Source organism: Tyto alba, unplaced genomic scaffold, assembly GCF_018691265.1.
Source record: "Tyto alba isolate M040663 unplaced genomic scaffold, T.alba_DEE_v4.0 Super-Scaffold_7, whole genome shotgun sequence".
Taxonomy (NCBI): Eukaryota; Metazoa; Chordata; class Aves; order Strigiformes; family Tytonidae; genus Tyto; species Tyto alba.
The window spans coordinates 23,201,769-23,207,715 of record NW_024881328.1 but is presented as its reverse complement, the minus strand read 5'-3'; positions in this window follow the sequence as shown (position 1 = coordinate 23,207,715).

Genomic DNA, 5,947 nt, shown 5'->3' with positions numbered 1-5,947 from the left:
GGGGCATGCCGGGAGGCCGCGCCGCAGCGCCCCCTGCCGGGCGCCACCGCCGGGAGGAGGCGGAGGCCGTACGGCGGCCGCCCCGGGACACACCTCGGCGGGCTCAGCTCCCGTGGGGGGCGCGAGGGACCACGTGCCTCCCGCTCGTGTCTGGCGCGGCGGCGCCCCCTGGCGGCTGAGCGCGGGGGCGCGTCTCCGCCCGCCTGGGCTCCCCGCGCCGGGGCCGGGGGGAACACTTAATTAACGTGTATTAATTCTAGTAATGACGTATAGTGAGCGAGTGCACAGAACATATAGAGCGCCAGCTGGGGCAGGTCATACCTTCTGCCGGCTTCCCCGATCCTACGGCGCTCTGTGGAGCTGAGGGTGATGCTGACGTGGCAGTGGGTGCTGGCGGCGGTTCCGTCCCGTCCCGGGGCCAGCGCTGCGCCGGGGGGAGGCGGCGGCGCCGGGAGCGGCGGGTGCCCCCGAAGTCACCTGGTCGCTGGAGCCGAGGTGGAGGCATCAGGGGATCTGTACGGAACAGCTTGGGCGAAAAATTCTGCCCAAGAGCGGCGCTTCAGGTCAACCTGTTTCAGGGCACGCGCCCCCTCGCAGGCGTCGACAAGATGGCAGGATGCATTCCCATTGCAGAGGCACGGCGTGTCATGACATGCAGCAGACAGACATCCGTGCTCCGGCTCGCTTCGGCAGGGAGAGCTGCTGGCTGGTGAAATGCACCACACGGCCAACGTTAAAATCCAGCCCTGAGCCAACTTCATGCCACAGCGTAGCTGGGGGAGGCAGACCGTGGTTTATCAGGGAGTGTTAGGAATCTAAGGTTTTAGACAATCTTTCTCTCTGAGAGTGTCTCTTCTGCCTGGAAGGCCCCAGGTGAAGCTTTCACACAGCCTGCCCAAGCAAACCAATGCCTCCTGGTTCTGGCACTACAGATCTTCAGAGAGAGGTGACCTCTTGAAGGAGTGCTGCCGTCACCGGTCATCTGCAGTAATGCAGAAGCAGCATTTGTTAGTGAACTGGAACACAGTGTTAAAGATCTTCAATCAAGCACAGAAAGGAAATTCAGTTTAGGATACATCACTTCTTTTGGACTCATTTCCCCCTGCATTATCATAGTGGTCTACTGGTTGGTATCAAAAGCCTCTGCACTGTGCTTGGGATTTACCGCAGAGCTGCCTGTAGAGATGAGTGACCCCCATCCCATCCTCAACCACCTCACTGGGCCCAGGTGTTTCTACCAGAGCAGCCAGCCAGCGTTTCTCTAGGCAACCCTATCAGGCAAGGCCAGTTCTGCATTGAGTCTGCATGCCAGTTCAGGCATGCTTACATCCTTACACAGCGTCTCTCCTCATTACAAGAAGAAATCAACTATAGGATACGCAGAGGCAGCAATGCAAAGAAGGCAAAGTGAATAACACATAAATGAACTGTAGCCTACAAAAACTTCTGTGTTCTTAATACAGTACAGGAAATTTTTTACAGGGAGCTGATAAAGTAAGTCACACAAACAAGGCTAAAAACTGTACCAGCTGAAGCAAATCTTCTGCTTCCGTGCACATGCCATTTAGATGCAGGAGGAAAACCCCAGCCATATCAATTTCTTTCTTGCTATTAGAGGTTCATGATAGACATCAGGAGCACACAGTACGATCCACAGAGAGCAGCTGTGGTTCACTACTCTTTATCCAAAGCTTCCTAAAGGATCCATAGCTGGTGGCAAACTACCACCCGCAGTCATTCTTTCACTCTCTTCTGGGAGAGAGGCTCCTGTAAGACATCTCTCCTTATGCTGCTAGGTGGGTGCTGTCAATTTTGTGGATTGGTTGTAGGTTTTCTGTGGCCCTGAGGCAGATGTTAGCCAGATGTTGTCCTTCTCAATGACTGGCTTTGTGAGGCCTCCTCTCTTTTGTTAAGAATGAATCTATGGATGAAAACCTTCATTTGGTGAAGGCTTCTCCAGGCTATATTCAGTTTCATTACCTTGTCTTTGGGCTGGAAGACCCTTGAATTACTATTGCTGTGTTAAACAAAAAACAAAACAACAAAAGCAAAACCAAACCAAAAAAACCCACAAACCAACAACAAACCAAACCACAACTGAAGCAACACTGCAATGGGTTGTTTCTCTTCTCAGTCAAAACACCATAAATTCCAGTGCATTTTTAGATCACACAGTAAATTTCAGTGATAATGCAGTTTCCCCAGAGTTTATGAAGAGGTGAGTGGCTCTGAAACTGATAAACATTTCGTTAATGGCAGACATTTCCTACTCAGACTTTATGTTTGGTCAGATGTAATAACTGTTCATGTGCTTCGCTGAAGACACCAAATCCTCACTTCAGCATGTTGCGTACCTCACCCTTAAAAAGTTGTCTCTCAGCAGAGGTTACTATAACATGAGTGCTACATCACAATGGAACACACTGAAAAATACCACTTGGACACCCTCTCCATGCATTGATGATCATAAAGAAAAGATCTGAACATTGATTTCTTTGTGAAAAAAGGTGACTGTTATCCCAAACTCAGTACTTCTGTCCACCAACACCAGAATCAAAAAGAGTAACAGTGCTTAGCCATTGAAGAGTTGTCATTTTAATGAATATGTGCTTGAAAATCACTGATGTGACTAATCTTTCACATACTTCCATCTGGCCTCTAAATGTGTTAACAGTATTAAAACTGGGATTAGCCAAATTGCACAGTGCTGATTTTATGAGCCTAACATCTAATTTTCCAGTTCCCAGTAAGTGGCAAATCCAAAAGCACCACGTACAAAGTTGAAAGTGAAGAAAGCCCGTGTCACTGTGGGTAACACTTCTGTGGCTGAATTCTGCGCCTGTGACCACTCAGAGGCGTGCGAGGGGCCGAGCAGGGGGTAGAAGCATCCTGGCAATTTGCAACAGGTATTGCGTCCAGCTGTTCCTGAAACGGAATACAAATTATATCTATTCTGACTGCGGCTGCAAGCGTGAAGCGTTATCAAAGGAGGAATGCTCTTTCTTCATGTTTCCCAAGGGGGCTAGTGGGGAAACTAGGTGGCAGAGATTTTGCAACTCCATAACTCTACTCAGATATTACACCCTCTGAGAGCCTGTCAGTACCATTGCATCAGTAGTCAGTTTGCCTTATTCTCACAGAACTGAAGAAATTCTATTTCACTCTTCCTCAGGAGATCTGTAAAAGTTTCATGCCTGCATGTGGGGAACTCAGAAATGGGCAACCATATTTTGTTCTTCTTTATCACTGAAGTCAGCCCTTTCAGAGAAATATGAACCTGACCCCCCTCTGGAGACATAAACTACATACACTGCTGCAAGACCTGAGATGTTTTTTCTTAGGTACCTTTGCCTCACCACAGCATTTCAGCTTTCCATCAAAATGTCGGCACTCTTTTTGGGCTGGTTCCACCTCAGTGAAGAAAGATGTTCTCTGCAGACATCCATTGATTCCCATTAAGGGCTGAACTAAACCACCAGATTTATCTGAGGAAATATCTTTGAACTTGGTCCAATGTTCTGTGGCAAAAAGCTGGTCTGTAAAGAAAAAGAAACATTTAGAACCCTCTTAAGTGAAAAAGACACAAAACTTACATGGGAAATAGGGAACAAGATTGACTGAAAGTATCACCTAGGACCTAATGACAACAAACTCCATTTGCAGATATTAAGTAACAAATACAACCTACCTGTTCCTTTCTGCATGTATCTCAGCAGCTGCATTTCAAAAGTAATTAAGGTTAATGAGCTGTGCTTTGCAGTAGAATCATGAAAACTTAATTGGTATAATTAGTTGTGAGATAGCAAGTGCATCTTCCTGGATAACAACATGTCATCATTTGATAAGAATAATAATGAATTTAATAAATAAATCAGGGCCTTTCTAATATGTTAATAAAATAATTAAGTAGAAGGCACACATGTGCAAATGATGAATTATTAGTTTGGAGACTGCATACGATTGTCTGAGTAAGATGGATGGGGAAGTGGCCTTCTTGAAACTGTCAGCTACTGTTGGCTAAAATCCAGTTTGCAATAGATGAAACAGCCACGCTGTCCTTTGCGGAGAATGTGTTGCAAATCTTTTCAGTGGGGGCCAGCATCCTTCTGCAGAGCAGAATATACAGTGGCTGAAGAAAAGCAGCTGCTTTTTTTTGTTTTTACCCCTCCTTAAACCTTTCTGTATTGCCAGTGCTGGGCAAACAGGAATAAAGATGGACAGAGAAACTCAGGCATGTGTAGCAGGAAGGGAGCTACTGAAATACAGTGTACAAATCAGCCTGTTTGACCCAAATCATTTAGAGGCTAAGACAGGCAGAAAATGATGATTTATTGCAGAAATGGCCTTAAGTTCAAACATAGACAAATACACCAGAACAAAAGCTTCTGAGGCATTATTAAGAATCAAGAAGTAGAATAATTTTAATTAATGGGTGCTTTTAAAATTAAATTAAGTGAATACTGCCAGAGTTATGGGAAGTCCTGCATTTCCAGTGGATAAAGTAATAAAAGAGATTGTACCAGTAAGCAAATACCGAAGGAGATAGTTTTAGGCAGAATTAGAGCAGCAGTGTCCAGTGACTGAGAAGAGGATGGGTCGTAAGCTAGTTCTTGGTCGTAACATCTTTTATTCCCCAATCAATGTATGACCTCATTCATTCCTGCTTTTAATGTATTGTCCAAAATGAGGAATTGCAGGTCAGAATATATACTTGCTGAGTCTGGTTCCAACGGAGCAGGACTGGGGTTGTAAGGAGCCATAAAAAGTCTGATGTATGTCTAACACAGCTCATCTATTAGCAGGGCTCAGGGAGATTTTACCTCCTTTGCAAGCATGCAGGGAACAAGCTATGGGTACTTGGAAGGCATACCCCTGGCTGTGCACCCTTGATACTTAGAACTTTACATTAGAAGAAGCCATAAAGCACAGATCTTTTAGTTCTACTAAATAAATAAATAAATAGTAGCTCTAGCTTGAACAAATGGCTGGTAAAAGCCTGCTGACACATAGAAGTCCTACACTCACCTGTTAGGCTGCAGGAGTACTCACACTCAGTACAGTCTCAGTTTAGGAGCAGTAGGTGTTTTGGAACTGGGGTTATCTAATAAAAAAAAAAAAAAAAAGTAAGGTGGCTGTGATCAGCATGTGTGCAAATGTGAGAGGTGTGAGACTGTACCTGTTCCTCACCTGCTACTGGGAACAGCTGTGAAAAGACCAGACCATGTCTGAAAAGTGAAGAGAAGTTAATAGTGAAGCACTTTGAATAGAAGCCAAGTGTTAGTGAGCCTCAGACCAAATAACCCCCCAAAACTCGGTAGGCTGTGGTTAAATACTATGGTCTGATGCTCTAAAAGTTAATTAAATACAGGAGTAAAGTGAGGATTCTGTAAAGCTGGTTTTATGGCTATTAGTTGCTATGCAGCTGAAAAGAGAATGAAATCCAAGGGAAGAAGGCACTAGCTGAACACATTGCTCTCGGGAATAGTCTTCCCAGTGAGAATGCTGTGGGGCTGATTCTCCCTTGTGCTCTGCAAAGCACAAAAACCCCATGTGAAACTCAGAAAGCCTAGTCTTGACCACTTGACATTTTTTACCACTATAAAAATCCATCAATTTTCATTGCATTATCACTGATTAACACTAATCAGTGTACAAGGGAGGGGAAGCACTTTCAGTGAGATAATTAGGAGTGACTTGTATCCAGCAGAAAAAGAGCTGGAGTTAATAAGCCTTCAACTGAAAACTCTAACTTGGTAATATTGCAACATGCAGAAGCTTCCTTATGTCAGTGGGAGGGAAGGACCACAGTGGCAGCAGGATCAGACCTAGCACGCTGCATCTCTGTAAGGGGAATGCTCAGGTGGCAGATAGCTGCCAGAACTGCACTCTGCTTTTTCCCCAGAGCTCCCCACATGAGCACGTATTAGAGATGTAGTCAGTGTTGTCA